Consider the following 17,792-nt stretch of genomic DNA (forward strand, 5'->3'; position numbering starts at 1 on the left):
TTGAACAAATCATAAATTGTTATATATTTCATTAAAGTTTACTGCAGTTACTGAAACAAACTCTTCACTGCTTAATTCTACCAGCTCATACAATAAAACATAATGCTCTGTGATACATTTTTGTACAACACATACTTTATTTTGATTATGCTTTCACTAAATACTAAAAACACTGACACTACAGTATTGTGTGCATGTGTATAATTTTGCATAATTTTGTTCATTTTGCTTATATCATCTTGGGCAGTTGGGACACAAGTAAACCAACAGCCACTTAAAGATAATCTTTAAGCGCATCAATGCAATAACCTTATAGTTAGAGCTGTAAATATAAGCATTAAATGCAGTTATGTAATGTGTTGACACTATCACCTAATCTCTTGACAAATTTACAAGTATATCCCACTATTACTGGGTGATAGTGACTGATGCCTCGGGCCTCAAACTATTCTATATAATTCACAAAAGAGTTTTGGGAAAGCTTTTGGAGTTCTCTTAGGAATATTCACTACTTTTATAGAATTTTTCTCATTTTATATATGGTCTGTTTGTAATTTAAAAAAATAAGCTTAATTAAATAATGTATATTACACTATGTACAACTAAGTGGTCGACCGCACCACAAGGCCCGAGAGCCTTTAACCTTAAAAAACAAACAAACAATTTTTTAAATTAGTAGATAGAGCATCAGAGATTCTTAACAATATGTTTATGATATATACACTATTAGAGACTCTTCTCTGCTAGGAGATGGCTTAAAAGACTTTCCTTAGATGGTTTCAGGAACCTGTTGTTCAGTTAGAAAAAAGCACAGCGAGTTGCATGTCAAAGGCTACTTTAAAAGGCCTGATTGAGAGACATCCAATCAATCTTGAGAATACAAAAAAACAGCTTAAAATCCTCAACTCGGGAAAGGTGGAACAAAGGATGTTCAATGAGATACTGTATTTCACGTAGAGTGCAGGCATCTTCTGCCTTATTGTGCAGGTATAGACTGTCATCTCATGTTGTTTTGGTATCCCTTATTGCAGCTATTATTTTTATAGTAATAGTTTGAGATGTGTTCGTCCAGATGGAGAGGGAAACTGACTCTCTGACTTGTTGTTATGGATCTCATATAGAATACAAGAGGGAGAAGTGCATGACCTCAAATTCACATTTTATGTGAACATACTGACCACTGGACATTTTGGCAAGTTGGAAGAGATTAATGTGCCTCCTCTCGCTCATTCAGAGGTAAGAAAGGGAAAAACTGGAACCACTCAGTTTCATTTATATGTAGAATGAAAATCAATTCTATGAATCCTCAAGGGGAGAGGAGTGTTATTTTATGGCTAGATCCTGTTCCTCTTTGAAAGTTTCACATTAATTTCGGAGCTGGTTATAGTCTTTTCATACTGCAAGACTTTTTTTCACTGGTCATAGCATTCATGTCCCTCAGGAAGGAGAGTAGTTCACCCTAACTAAAAGCAGGAAACAACACCACAAATCCTTCTGCATCCATGGGCCACAGGCTATATTCATGATACTGGATGATGGGAGCCTTTTTTACTTAGAGTTTATCGATTGTAAATCTGTGCCAAGGAATTAACACACCTGAAAAGATTGCTATGGACACTTCCCAACTGTTTATTGTAGGATGCTAATGTAGTTTTACTAAGTGGACTCCTTGGGCAAACTCAACCATTTATCTTCAAATATCAATAAACTCGAAGGAAAAAGTAGCATGACTACATATCTTTTGGCTATACCAGCACAGGATAAACAATACACGTTCACTGCATTAATTTTTTTGTGAAAGTGGATGGAATTTTTAACACTATTGACTATTAAAGGCAAAATTTAGTAACAACTAACATGCCTAATTAATAGCTTGCTTTCTCTACACTAATATCAACATTTCAGTTAATTACACACCTTTTCCTCTGCACAGGCAGAGCTTTCAAAGCATCTGCAGCTGAGTGGCATTGCCATTCCCTCTTGTGCATCAGTATAAAAAGCATTTTATGATGAAGTGCTAAATTATTAGGAGTAGGTGGCTTAAGCAAGACATAGCACTATAAATATTATTATCTTGTAAGTTCTTTAGCAACCTGTCCATTTTTTTTTAACATAGCAAGTCTAGTGAAATGTAAACAGCCATTTTCTCCATTAGGTACCTGCTAGAGTAGAAGACATATATAATAATGTCTTTGTTGGAGGCAAAAAGGATAATAACTTAGATGCTCAGAAGGTCTATGTTTTAGACCAGATTGCACACACATCAGTTCAAAATGGGTATTCCTTCAAGGCCATGAGAGCTTAAAATTATTAACTAGTTTAAGAAAAATCCCATTTTCCCCTACTGAGTCCCAACATTCAAAGAAATCAGCCCCAAACTGAGAATTTATTAATCTACCTGGATTCTTGTGCTTTCTGAGAGATGTTCTCGACATCTAGAGGGGAGAGGAGGAGGAAGGGCAAAAGAAAAGAGGCTATTATATTTTTATACAAATACTTAATAAAATTCTTTTTGAAAACACAGCTAGGAACTCTTTTTTTTTTTTTATCATTAAGAAACTAAGAATTTGCCCATTTATTATACCACTGCTAAGATAATAACCTTCTGGTCATACACATGAATGGTTAATCCATTCAAACTTGAGGAAGGAAAAAAAAAACAGTATAAGCTACAGAACAATAAATACTCAACTATACCTTTACTACAGTTCAATCAAATACTAATCTCACATAGACAAATAATCAAGCTTCCGGTAGCAAATAATATTCTTCTTTAAGACCCTTTATGGTTATTTACGCTCTCAAAAGAAGTCATACTTTGTGTGGACCTTCTCTTATTTGACACTTAGGGCAACCCTTATAAATTACTCATCTTGCTCCCCAACCAAGTGTTCCAAATGGCAGAAAGAAACTACCTCGGACTGCACAGCTCAAAGATAATAGTGTTATCTTCAAAAACTCACTTGATTCCACATGTAAACTGCTGAGGAAGCAATGGCCTGCTCTGTAGACACACTTCTGGCCAATAAAGGTAAGGATTATGCGAAAAATATTTAAAAGCATGCACACCAAACCTGTTCACACACATTCACACCAGGTTTTCACGCTGCTCCCTGGTGTAACTCACCATGGGTTTTGACCTCCACTAACTTCATTACTTACAGGAGAGCTGGTAGGGTATGTACAAGCTGCAAGCACAGTCTAACTTTTGAGCATGCCCTAAGGGACATTTACAAGATAGAACTAATGGGAAGAGAGTTTCATTTCAACAACATACTGGTTGTTCAAAGTTGTCACATATCCTGTTTTTCCCATATATTTCTTTTTAAATAAAGCACTCAGTAGCTGTACTGTCTATTTGCTTTTTAACAATCAGCAAAGCTGTGCTCAAAACTACAGAAGCACCAAGGGAGTAGAGCATAAATCTAACTTTGGCCCTCATTTTGAAAATATTCATGTTCTTAAATCTACACAGTTTATCAGGATTATGATGATTAAGCATGAGGGTAAGGAGAATGCAAACACCTGAACAAGGATGATGTTTTATCGGAGCAGAATCTGATAAGCTTATTTTTTGCCATTTGTGTTGTATCTAATCTCTTCCACTAATGCATCCATGAATAAAAAGATTTTGATTGATATTTTTTTCTTGGATGCTCTTATTACAAAGAATTCAAGATGCTTTGTATTGATTTTCAATCAAATCACAATCGATTAGTTCCAAAACACCACAGTGGTGTTTTGGAAATAATGAAAGTACCAAAGTCACTTCTCTTCCAGGAGATGCCATTCCCTTTGACTTTAAACCCCAAATCATGCGCTGCAGTTTAAAATTTACTGACTTCTTTTTTTCCCTTTTTTTCCCCCTCATCCTCCTTTTTTTTCTCCTGGAAGGAGAAAAGGAATTCTTGAATTACTCGGATTCAAGAGCAATTGAGGTATTTTGCTTCTGACATTCAGCTACAGCATTCTTACTTCACCAGACATCATTTCTGACGACACTCTCACTAGATCATAACTTTTCTCTGGCTTGGATGAGCTATTGAGATCTGCTGTTCTGCAGCACCTTTTTGGATGAGGACCTTTGTGAGGACACCCATGAACACACAACTTCCATTCAATTCATCTGCTTGGTAATAACCATCAGTAACCACTAGGTGAGTTATTTGTAATTTTTATTACAGTGGTGCCAAGCAAAAGAAGTCCTATAAAACACAGTTCTTTCCCTAAAGAACGGCACTGTTTACACTTGCTGCTCTTCTGCTGCCTGCAGTTGTAATGGGATATATGCACTTAGCACTCACGTGAGAACAGGCCAAGCAACAACTTGGTGCTTCTGATAATAATATATTTTTAATATATTCCACACACTGTTCTGGGGAGATTACTGGACAACTAGGGATGCCTATTGACCAAGTCTGGTAATGCCTCAAAAAGAACGGACTCACTCTGTCCTGAAAATTTTGAGGAAATCCTCAAAGATTGGATGGCCATAGACTAATACACACGTGGAGGACAAGGACAGAAAGGCTACTGCAAGTAACCCAACTCTGCCAACGTGAGACTGACTTCTGCGTGGAGCATGTATCTCATCAACCTGATCTTCTCACACTGATTGGAGGAGTCATAAATTATTTCTAGTCTGTGTATTTTATAACCAGTGTTTAAAAATGAAAAAGCTCCTAATAACATTCCCCTCAAGTTGCTTGTTCAATTCGAGACTGTCAGAAATTCAGTTTTACCCACAATAGCCTAAAATAAAGCTCCATTTGCATCCCAGAGAGATTAGTTATAAAAGTTCAATGATCTCAGTTGAAGGAGGATCAGCATCAGATCCATGCAACAATTCATCTATCAGTAGTCAGTCCCCTAATTCCTATCTCAGTTCCAACTTCAATACAAGCTTTACATAGTTTTATGAATGAACTAATTAGCTTTGTGTTTGCATTACAGTTGGCAGATGGAGTTTTCATATGAATGAAGTCCTAAAAATTGTATTTAAATTACATTCTTAAATATTCCAATCTCTTTTGCATGGGCTTTAAATAAATATACAAATTAATTCTACCAAAATGATCCCAAAATCTCAGTAAACTGCCTCGGGATTAATCTGAAATAGATTTCCTGGATGGGAGAAATTTGTTTTAAAATGAGAAGGGCTGCAACACTCACTGTAGCAGTAACACTGAGAGACCCAAAAATAAAAAAAGGTCAGGGCTCCCCTGAGTGGGATGATCTCAAATAAAGCACACACTTAATCTTGAATAATTTCTGATCTACATGGACAAGAGAAAAGTTAGAGGGAATGTTTATTGGCAGAGAGCTGAAACAGAGAGACTAAAACACTTGCACCATCTGTCAGGAGGTTGAAACTGAACTTAAAGTCTCCTAGAAGCCAGATCGATCCATGCATCTCTGGTTTCCCTGATGAGTGCAATTTCCATGTCTATTAATGTACTATTAATAGTGGGACTTTTTTTCAAAGTTTTCTCCCAACAAAAAATGACTTCTCGTGTTCTGAATTTTAGTCTTAGCCAGCAAATGTATTTTCACTTGATCAGTGAGTATTTGGAAAAAAAGAAGCCACACGACAGTAGTCATGCCAACATCTCTGGCCTAATGATTTTGGTATTAAATCAATGTCCTTTCTTTAATTCATAGAAATAACCTGGAAGGAAAACCTGTTTAAGGAAGGGCAGAGTTTGTTCTAGAGTAGCATGCAAAGACTTAGCACTGCTCTTCACCCTCACCTTAATCTTTACTTGAAAGCACTTTAAGTACTCTTTAGCCAAGCCAGCTTTATTTCTGAGCAAAGCATATAGTGACAGTATAATATATTTTCCCTTATGCGTCTATCATACCAGACAGCAGCCTCCATTTATTGATTGCTTGGGCACTCCAAACACTCTCACAGGCCAAATTCTCTCAGATCCTTCCTTCAACTATTTTATCAGTGTTAGAAAGAGCTAGCCCTGCCAGGCAGGAACTAGCAGCATTTCTCAGTTAACAACTTCCTTAAAGAATTTAATGACTTAAATGACTTCAAGCACCTAATCATTGTGATTGTTTCATCTTCTATGTATTTCACCCAAGACATCTCTTAGACTTAATTGCTGCCTGACAGACATTATCAGAAAAAATAAATGATAGTATATGTGATACTAATAAAAATAATGTGAATAAGTCTTTCCTTTTCTCCTCCACACATCATCTCAATTTTTCTTCTCCGGATGGCTTGGCAGCTCATAATATTTTTGAAGTCAAAGTTCACTGAGAAGAATATTGAGTTCTGGCTGGCCTGAGAGGACTTCAAGAAAACCACAGGCCTCTACTAAGGTCATCTCAAAATTCCTAAAAATACATTCAGGCTTCATACAAGCTGGTGCTCCAAAAGACGTAAATAGTTGTTTTGTTTGTTTGTTTCATTTTATACATATATATATATATATAGGTACATTCAGTACACGGTAACCAAGTGGAAAATTCGGATCCGAATTCCCAGTGATCTTGGACATGCCTCTTGAAATGCCTTAGGACAGGGTAACACGTGATGCAAAATTGTAAACATAAAAAAAAAAAAAAAAAAAAAAACAGAGAATGACACAAATGGCAATTCAAAGTGGGAATTCAAAGTTTCAAATATTCCCATGTATTATGGATGATCAATATAGATTTTAAAAACAGAAAATCCTAACAAAATTGAAAGGGCCAAATTCTAGGAAGATTCTGAGTATCTGCATCCCCAATTAAATCTCCTGCAACTCATACATCATAAATTTGGTCATGGAAAATATGATTTAAATTATCTAAGTGAAACAGCAGACTAACAAAAATTAGACATTGCCATAACTAAAGATGATAGAATAGACTAAGAGAAACTAACTGGCGCCCAGTTTATGTAAATCTGCAGTATTACCTCCCCATGAGCTCTTGTTCCTGTCATCTTGCAAAATGTCACTTTTTCTATATGAGATAAAGACATATTCAGAGTAATACTTACTAAAAATCAAAACATGTCAGTGTCTTCTACGGCCAGAAGCAAGTTTCTCATCAACCCGAGGATGGAAGGTATATTTGCATTAACTACAAGATAATTATCATTATAAATCTCTTGCACAGGTTCGGATGAGTACACTTCATTAACACCAAGAAGGCCAAAGACTAGGTCAAACAGCACAGACATGCTTAGCATCTTGAACGGATAAGCCTACACCAAATACCTCCTCAGAAGCTTTCTATAGGGTTATTCACAACTCTGTTAATACTAGTAACTTCCAAGCTTGAGGTTGGCTTATTGAGTAGCAAAGGAAGACTCGTACTTCCTACACTCTCGGAGGAATTGTTGGACTCAGGACTTACCTAAAACAGGTAACATGAGTGCAGAGTTGCATGGAAGTCCTGGAGGAGACACCGCACTCAGATGACTGTAGACACATGACAGCAATACCATCCCTAGCATTTCTCCTGAAATATAGGATAACCATACATGGCTAACTCTGAGCTACAAAACACCTAGTCCCTATACTACCACCAGAAGTAACAAGGTCATTTAGTAATTCTTCTGCTTCGCATATATAAAGGTATTTCTGCTGCTAATGTAAGCAAGTGTTCAGCACTGAGGGTACACGGATGTTTAATGGTTATAACATAAATAATCCTAAAAATTATTTAATATAGCAAAAAAGAAAGCCACGGTTTCAAGAAAGCTCATTCTTCATATAAATTAATAAGATAAGCTTCATTGAACAATTGAATTAATTTCCCTTTTAAGACATATTTGGTTCAGAAGATGCATCAGCAAATACAGATGGGCTGACCACAGAAAAGTTCCGAAATGCTCATGATTCCGTAAAAGGCTACTATATAAACTGGTGGATGTCGCAAGCAATGACATTGACTGACACCACAATATTAATGCTTGCATTGCTACCATTTTCCTGAGTTCTGCACTCTGTCCTCTTGTTTATCTAGGCTCATCGTCGTGAAGGAGTTGCTCTTTCTGCAAGCCCATTCTAAATCTGTACAACGTTATCGCTTGCCTTGAAGTGTTATCAGCAGCCCTGCAATGCGAGCAGTTTCAAATATATTTGAATTTAATTTCAAGAACAGATGGAATGGACTTTGATCTAACTGCAATCATTTTGCCTGGTAGAAAGAGATAAAATGGCAGTTGTGAAAGGCCCTTGTATTTATTGAATTTCTTAACAGAGCTGAGCCTTTGCAAGGAACAAAATGAATGTATGTGGTTAAATGGCATAAAAAAGTTCTTGTGGCATGATATATTTATCTTTTCATGTTAAGCGATAAGTGCAACATCTTTTAGACTAGACACACTCATTAATCCTGACACCTTTTGTAGTCTTGAATGTATTTTACTGTTGATCATAAGTCAGCATCAGTAGTTCAATATTCTGAGACAGGAATTGTTAGAATAAACTCTACTCGGGTCAGGCTTCATGGATTCCAAAATTTATGTCATTTTTCAATTATTCTTACCCTAGAGTTTGTGCAGATCTCTCTGCCTTGTAAGCAACGATGCCATTAAAAAAAGAAACTATTAGACCAACATGCACTAAAACGTGGCCTGTAAATATTTTGGCTCTAATGCTTTTCTCATAGTACATGAAAAAAATGTCAACCTGAGAGGCTCAAAACTGAACACAATATTTGCGGTCCAGCCTCACCAGCACCGAGTACAGGGGGACGATCCCTTCCCGAGTCCTGGTGGCTCCACTATTCCTGATACAAGCTAGGAGGCCGTTAGCCTTCTTGGTCACCTGGGCACTCTGCTGTTTGTTTTTATTATTTTACTTATTTTCACCTTTTCCTAGAGAAATTATTTCTGAGAGTCTCTCCAGTGTCAGAAATGGCAGAGGAGCATCTGATTCCCTGTTCTTTTCTCCCCCCCTTTGCCGATGTGTTTCCAAGGAGTGGAAGAACGTTGCTGAGCAACAAAACCTTCTCTGCCTGGTTTCCTGAGCCTTGAAAGCACAAGTGCATTTGCTAAAGTTAAGGAAACAGAGCAGAAGAAGTTTCCTTTTCATACTTCTTACAGATAGCAAAGCTGAGTGTCTGGTAGGCAAAAGGTCTCATGGAATAAGCAGGAGAGGGAGACCTGTAGACCAGCTCTTTGCTAATAAGATGAGAGGCCATCTACAAAAGGCCTAGTGTTGGCACCACCAACTTGTCCCTGAACACAACTACATCTGAGCAGCTGCATAGCTTAGAAAAGGAGCCAAGCATGGAAGGCAAACTCAATATTTAAGTTCTTGGGATAGATGGCTGGCTAGTTTTCAGCTTTATGCTTTCACTGATCATTCATGAAACAAGACAATGGAATAGTTTCCTGGCCCTGTTCCCCAACTGTAGACTGGGAGATGGGAACCCCAAAGCTCAGGGCATTTTTAGTGTAACACAGAGGGATTTAGATGACAGATTTTTAATGTCTCGGTGGGTTAGGAATTTCTAACAGGGCCTTTATGCCTTCAGGAAACACTACGCATGACAATTTCAAGTGGTCCAGATTGTACACTATTGTTTATAATAATAAATATTAAAACCTAAATAATAAACAAATAAATACAACCATTTTTTATCCAATGTAAAAAGCCACAAGTACATTCCTACAGTAGGAACCCTGCATACAGGATCTGTCTCCAGGTTTTGTTCCAAGGATGGAAAAGTTATTAATTTTATCATTCTCTATTAAATTTCAAATACTACCCACGTCTCTCCAAATATAGAGAACTGCCTTCATCAGACATTAACTCAGGCAACAGCACTGCTTCCTACTTCCTCCAAATAATGCATGTTATGATTACGATCGTCATCATTAGATTTTTAGTTACTCTGCAGCCACTGGAAATAATTGAGCTGTAGAACCTATGAAAATACGCCTACGGCAAAATACAGGTTTTGAACACACTAACTCCATCTGTCTCTGTTATGTCTAAAGAATATTTAAATTCCAAACAGTGAATAATAAATCTCTCAAGAAAAAGAGAGCTCAAGAAAAAGAGAGAAACATAGAAAGAAAGAAAAGCTGGAACTTTTCCAAGCTCAGCATAACTCTCTTTTGACTTTGCCTTATGACTCAAGTCCTAGGTAAACATGAAAATTAATAGTGTTTTATTAAATACCTAATTATAATAAATAATAATTTTCCATGACCAGTTAAAAAAAAAAAAAAGAAACTAAAAAAAATCTCAACTTACTTCTTCTGCTTTCCTGATACTTGCATGCAAAACACAGAGTTTCCAGGATATGGAAGATAGGCAACATAGTCACAGATCAGATGAAGAGTTAGAAGAAAAATAACTACCTTGTTTTGATTTATCACCTTTGTGTATCCCTGTAAGTTGCAATAATACTACAAGTGTCTTAAAAGTTCTGTATGAAATGTTTAGCAGATAACTTAATGCCTTCCAACTTCCGACTCTTTAAAAAGTCACTAGTAGTTTAGCAAGCTTGTTTTGTTTCAAAGATAGGCTTATAATAAAAAATGCTTAAATTAATGATGTTTTTCCTTCTGGCCTAGCTCTTCACTAAGCTCTCAAGCGTGCAATGCCCAGAAGAAGGCAGAACATCACTGCAGCCTTTAGTCTCTAATTATTTTCATGTCCATCATTCCTTTTTTCTACACTTACTGTGTGAAATCAAAGAGAAAAAAAAATCAAATAAACATTCATACTTTTAAGGGCATCAGGCACAGCTAAAGAAACTCCAATTAAGTGGTTGAAAAATATGTGCAAAACTTTTTGAAGGAATTTTATCCATTTTGTCAGTAAGAAACAAGGGTATGTGGAGTAAACATGTTTATTAATTGTTTACTACCCATGTCTAATGACCTTTTCCCTAAGCTTACCTCCAAAACTGAAGCTAAACTGAGATGTACTTTTTTTTTTCCTCCCCCTTTTTCCCCCAGGAAATAAAACAGTGGTACATGTAAAGGAATGTCATTGTAGCATACACTATATATATATATAATGATATAATAAATAATATTGTAATACAAAAAGTGATAATCCACTGCCCATAGCTGTACTTTGAGAGATCAGTGACATGTACTTATTTACATTAAAGACACCTTACAAATATATTAAACCAGGAACAGATATATCTCTGCAACAATGAATCAAGGAGCAACCAAATGTGGCACTGGCTTCATTCTGGTAGAGGTCCCTTTCGGGGTAGCTATGGGGTAGCCACATCAGAAGCAATTTCAGGCTTGCATTTTCTGCACATGATTTTCCAATTCCCAATGACATACACATAATTTCAGTGGCACCAGCTACTTTCGTTGACAGACTTACAGTATTTGGAAATAAACCTGAAGTTGCCCCTTCAGAGAAAAACAAAATCAGCTCTAAAAAGGAAAACCTTGTTAACATTATATACTCAACACCATTCCCCGGGTTTACAGCACAAGAGCTTTACAACCTCTTTCTAGATGTTTTATCTTACAGACCTAGACCCAAAGCCATTCTAAGCAGCAAGGACAATATGTCAAAGACAGACTTGGAAAAACAAAGACTACAGAGGCAGATGTCGAAAAATGGTTCTGGAGAGCCCATACAAGAGCAGGTTTTTACTGGAAATTTGCCCAGTTCCTGATGACTTGCCCATCTACTCTTTTGGCAGCCCTGGAAAGCCACTGACAAGTCTCAATTCCAGATTAGTGCCTGCTGACTGAAATCCTGGGAGTTCTGGCAACACAAGTGTTGGGAACACAGGACAACTTTATCCAATACAATGTGATTCAATAATTAAATATTGGTCTGGTAGGGTTTTTTTTGTTTTATGCTTTCTTCAAAATAAAAGTGCTGGTTCTTTCAGTACACAGATATATGATGCTAATGCTCATATTTCATAGCTATCCAGAGCAATGCTACCTCACTAACCAAACCTTCTAGATATGTTCAGCTGTATCTTAAGGTAGGGAGACAACATGCCATCACTTGCCAGTGAGAAATAACTACAGAACTGGACATGCAGACAGCATTTCACAGAGCAAAGGACCCTCCAAAGAATCTCATTTAAAAGGAAGATACAAGCGAGCAGGCAGGAAATCTAGGAAAATGAACCAGGGCTTCAGAAACTGACTTCTGGAGAGACATTAAAGCCCAATCCCCAACCTGACACTACAGTGAACACAAAACACAAGGTTGGTGGCTAATGCCATATAGCAACAATGTTTGGGTTTCCTCTTTGTAGACTTCTATGTACTCTGTCAGTGAACAAAAAAGTGCATATTAACTTATCAGAAACATATTATATTCTATGATGGCAGTATAGAATAGTGCCCTGAGCCACCTATTTTCAAGAGAACATTTTGTCCGATACAAGCATGGCCATCCTTAGCAAAGGATGGCAAAATATTGCCAAGAGGAATTGCATGAGTAAAGTGAGGTGAAGAATTAAGACAGACAGACAGCAATTTTTATCTGGGCAATTAATTCAACTGCTTAGCTTTCAACCCCCAAATTATCATGAACTTGACCAGTTATGGCAGAAAAGCCCACCACAATTGCCAGTGCCCTTTCGAGGCAATGGGAAGGTTGGCTACACGAGCTGCTGAGTGATGAATAGAACAAACTGCTACTGCATTTAAAGGAGCAATTCAACACAAGTAGCACTTCTGCAGGATTGAAGGTTATTTCTTACAAATATAGTCTCAAAATAAGGTCATTTCTTATATCCACAGCCATTTAATTTTACAGTTATATTAAGGGGAAAAAAAAAGTTTTGATATGGTAAAGTCATTATCTAAAATACTGTGGTGCCATCTTGTGGCAGTCTTTCTGATAGCATAAAGATTCTATGAATTAGACGCTTCAAAATAGCATTGAAACAGCTGGATTTTGCCAGGATTAGAGTTTTGTGCTCTCTACAAAATCTTCTAGATATAGCTACTATAGTCTTCTATTTACCTATGTTTTATGGTTCTATACTTACACTTCTCTGTTTTAGTATTTTAAGGTAAACTTCAAAACATTCCAGTGGAAGGTGAACTTCAGGGGCCCCACACTATTAGAAAAAGAAGTGTATGTTTGTAAGAACTTCAACTGTGTTGAATCTTTGCAGCCTAGAGATAGTTATGTACTCAAATACAAGCAACATTAGGCCTTCCTAACAATATATATATATACACATATAAACCAAAATCTTGTAAATCAATCATCTCTGTGGCACTTTTACCAATAAGCTTAGGGAAATTGAATAGATAAACACCAAGTGAGGTTAATTTCATGGGACGCAGACAAAGCAAGCCATTGACAAGTCTCAATTCCAGATGACTGCCTGCTGACTGAAACCCTGGGAGCTCTGGCAACACAAGTGTTGGAACTCCTGCTTTTGAGGGATGCCTAGGGGTGGTGCTGCTTATAGCCAGCCGAAGGCCTGTGCTAGCAACGATGGCTGGAACAAGCTGGGCCCTGACAGGCCTGCTACAGAAAGGGGCAGGAGTAGCTGTCCTCAGAATACAGCACCTCCAGACCCCCCAAACCCTCAGACCCTAACTTAGATGGACATAGGGCAGAGGTGCGATCACTCCAGTTTACTGAGAAAGCCAAGGTCACTTACCCTGGCGTGCCTGGGTGCACAGGAAGAGCCCTGTTCTCTCCGCCCTGTGCGTAAGAGCTCCCACAGGCAGATGCCAGGGCCTGGGGAGGGCCAGGAGACATGGGCCCACCAACATGCGCAGGAGGCCTCAGCTTCAGTTCCCTCTACCCTCCATCCTAGGCCCATGAATGGATAAACCCTGGCAAACACAGAATAGCTGCCCCAAGGCAAATGGCCAAGTCCTGCCTCAGCTGAAGATATCCATGAGGAGAAGAGGAAAGGAGGAAGTTTGTGAGGCTGCAGAGAAACAAAGCTCTCATGGGATGGGAAGAGGGAGCTGGACTTGCTCTCTCTGCATCGCTGCAAAAGGCCTCAACAGCCTTGCACCTAACCCGCAAGACAGAGCCCATTTTGCAAGCCCAGGCAGAGCTCTGGCTTGAAAATACAGTCCCTTTCTTCAGAAGTGGAGGGCCTCCTTCCACAAGGCCTATTTTCCATCCTTAGATGGAAGGGCTGAGCACAGGCTGTAGCAGCTTCTGCAGAGCGAGTTCAGCAGTGGGGCAAAGCTGCGCAAGAGGAGGTCTGGGAACCCACACCGGCTCTCTCCCTCCAGGAGGCTGCCACTGCTGCAGCAAGAAAGGGGTTGAGCTGTGCAGAGCAGCACCTGAAGTCAGGGCTGTTGACGTCCAAAGGGCTGGGGGCAGGACTGCTCCACTGCACCGTGTCAATCATCATGATGCCACCGGCTTCCTCAAGGATGCTCCTCTCCCGCGCCATTGCATCCTGACTGCTACCCAACATGCCAGCTCCTTTCTAAGCTGCCCACAGCATGTCTCTGGTTCTGCAGATGTGCTCAGGGCCAGGATCCTCATCCACAGCCTCTCACCCAGCACCTCTACCAACAGGAGATGCAACCGCACCAGAGCCTCAGAGCTGAGAAGGGCAGCCCTGCAGCACAAGGACACCCAGCCTCTCTCTAGCTGATGCCTCTAGAAAAAAGGGAGACCATTTGTACTTAATGCTTCCAAAAATTACACATCTTCCCTCCATCTTCCATCCTTTAGCATTCACAAGACTGATAGCCTCAGCAGACTGCATAAAGACTTGAGCACCAGAGGCCAAAGCAGGTAGAGACATGAGGAAGAACTATTGGCTAACAGACTGCTTGACCACACAAAACGAGTGAAACAAGTCTCTGGTTCTGCCAACGGCCTCCCTGGGCTTTGATCACAAGCAACAACTTGGAGCAGCAGGGCCTTGGAGCAGATACTGCCAGGGTGAAGTACTGTTCATGTTCAAAACATCATCCAAAGCGGAGCCAAACCCCGGCCCAAGGCAACAACTGAAGATTTAGCAGGAAGTGATCAGGAACGGAGTCCCAGCTACTCATGTTTTCCAAGAGGAACAGGCCTGACCAAAAGTTTTTCATGAGCTTCATGCTCAGCAGCAGGTGGGATAAAAACCTCAAACCTTTGAAAACACACCCCAAAGGAACATGGTGTGCACAGCTAGCTAGTGTTTTGAGATTCCCCTCTTTTCAGGCTCACTTTGCTCTGGCTCCTGGGGAAGCAGGCAGAGGAGCAGTGGATGTGCCTGACCAGGAGGCACCTAAAAGCCTATGCTATGGAGTCATTTACTACTCAATGGCAACAGCTTTTGGTCAACACTAGCAAGTTGCAGAATAAAAGGGCATTTATTGAAACTTGACTAGCCCTGAGGAGCTCCAGCCCTTGCATCACTCCTCTTAGTCTTGGCTTGCTCTCTGAATGCTTTCTCTGTGCCAAAATTTGCCATCTGTGCTTGAGCTTTCTCCTGCAGACACCAACCAGCCTTCTCCATTCCAGTGGCATCATTCCTAGCCTCCTAAGAGCAGGGGGCACAACAGGTAGGCAGGCCGAAAGCATTCCCGTACTCTGGCTTTCTGTTGTCTCAGCCCCAAGGCTGGGAGGCCCAGGCAGGGGTCAGCTCAGTCTCTTTATGCTGAACTGACTCAGCTCAGCTCTCTGCTGACCAAGACTGTATTGCAGTGCCAACCGTGCTCCTAACCAGCTTGCATAAACACATGGATCATCCAAGATCTCCATATTTATCAATGGTAGGGTACCAGTGTGGGTCCCACTGTAGTCCCCTGCACCACAGCGGGACGCACTCTGCTTTATCGGCCTCACATCGCTGAAGTAGGAGCTCTGCTCTTCCCAACGCCCTCCGTCCCACAACCACTGAGGACTGTGAGGAGGTAGAGTCTGGGGATCTCCCACCCTCATGGAAGCTGTTGCTGGGGCAGATGGAGTCATGGTGCCCCAGTGAATGTTGCAAGTTGGGGGCAGAGTTAGAGGGATTGTCCTGGCCTGGCTTCCAATCAGAAGAGAGCCAAAGCTCTCAAGGTGAATGAGGAGAGCTCTCAGGAGAGCTCTCAAGGCAGCAAAGGCAGAAGGGAGGGAAAAGCCCAGAAGAGCTTCCAGAGCACTTTAAGTAAATGCTGCCTTTGAGATGCTTACTGGGCAGAGGAATATAACCTCGTCACACCTCATTATAATGCCACACACCCCTACATCTGAAAATTTACCTGCCTCCAAGGTACAACCACTCCTCACTGAGCATGCTGTCTAGATTTTCTATTGACAATACCTCTAAATGAAAAGCAAGAAACTTTTACACTACCCAATAACAAAAACATGCATGAACAGAGTAATTCAAGCTCCACCTAAATGTAAAAAACCATAACAGGTGAACTAAGGAGGGGGGAAGTTGGGGGAAGACTCCATTGTAACTTCTGGGATCGGTCAAAGGGCTGAACTCATCTTTCTCCCCCTCAGGCTGGGACATGGCCTAAGGAGACTCTTTGTGGTTGAGAGACCTCTCCCATCATTTGTATGGGAATTGAGCTTCCTAACTGACCTGGCCTATCTGGACTGCCAGAAGAACTGCTTGGGAGATGACCTGGATTTCACTTTCATTAGCATGTCCAAGCTTGCCTACCTGGACCACAGCTTCAACAACCTTCAATGCCGGTCACCGTCAGCACCTTCTCACAGCTCATCAGCCTGGTGATGCTGAAGATGTGGGTCAGTCCAGCCTTGTGGAGATGGAGAAGGATGCCTTTGCCAGTAACCTCTTGGCTGGGGCATCTGGACATGAGCCAGACTGGCTTACTATTCCTGGACACCAGCACTGTTTCTGACCTGCCCAACCTTAGGTTTCTGGGGCTCGGTGACAACCGTGGGCTCTGCCTGAACATACTGCCTTTGCTACCTGACAAAAGCCAGATTTGCGCACTTTTCCTTCCTTCTTGGTCATTCTCTTGAGCATACAAACCCAGCTGCTTCTTGTCTTCACAGATTGAAAGCCATGTGGAGTATGGCACATAGGAGTGTGCCCATACTCTGAAGCCTTCCCAGTTTCTTCTTGGAGCAGCCTTTCCCTGCTTGGGAGTTTCATTACAGACTTCCTGCCCAAAAGAAAGTCTGAAAAAGCCACCTCTCCAGGGTGCCACCATGAACTCAACCCTTCCAGACAGTAGTCTCAAGCTGAGTGCAAGATCCCATGTTTTCAGGCTACTGGGACATATATGGTGCCCTTACATGAGGAGGCATGATAATGCACGCAAATCTGCTACATCAGCATCAAGAGACAAGTTCCACTTGTGCAGGCCGTCAGAGACTGTTTTGAATTGTGTTTTGTCTCAACGTTGTTGCCGTATCATTTAGGACTTCTTGACCTAGGCGTCCCATCTATCAGCTCGAGGTGTCTTATCTCCATACAATTTATGACTCCTTGGCCTTAGCTCTGGGAGGACTGTGATGTCAGCACCAGGTGTTCCATCTCCCTGCAATTATCTGCTTCTTGACCTTGGCACCCTGCCTCTGGGAGGACTGTGAGATTAGCACAAGGCCCAGACAATGCCCAGCGGTGTCTATGGAGCAGCGCTGGCACTCGAGTTGGGGGAAGAGGAGCACCAGAGCACGCACAAAAGGGAGCGGACTCTTCAAGAGCAGGGACATGAAAGGACTGCACATCCCCGCCCTGGGGCACACGGCAGCTTCTTCCCAGGTGTGTGCAGCTTCTTCCAGGGCACACGGCTTCTTTCCCAGGACATCACCAGCACCGAGGTGTGTGCGGAACATCACCTGCACCGAGGCACCTGTGCCTGCACCGAAGCAGAGCCCATGACACTTAGCTGGACTGGTGGTGGTAACTATAATCCTGCTGCATATCTCCGCTTGCTTGCTGAT

The sequence above is a fragment of the Tinamus guttatus genome, unplaced genomic scaffold (genome assembly GCF_059628265.1).
Source record: "Tinamus guttatus ecotype Peru unplaced genomic scaffold, ASM5962826v1 Tinamus_guttatus_pri_ptg000215l, whole genome shotgun sequence".
NCBI lineage: Eukaryota > Metazoa > Chordata > Aves > Tinamiformes > Tinamidae > Tinamus > Tinamus guttatus.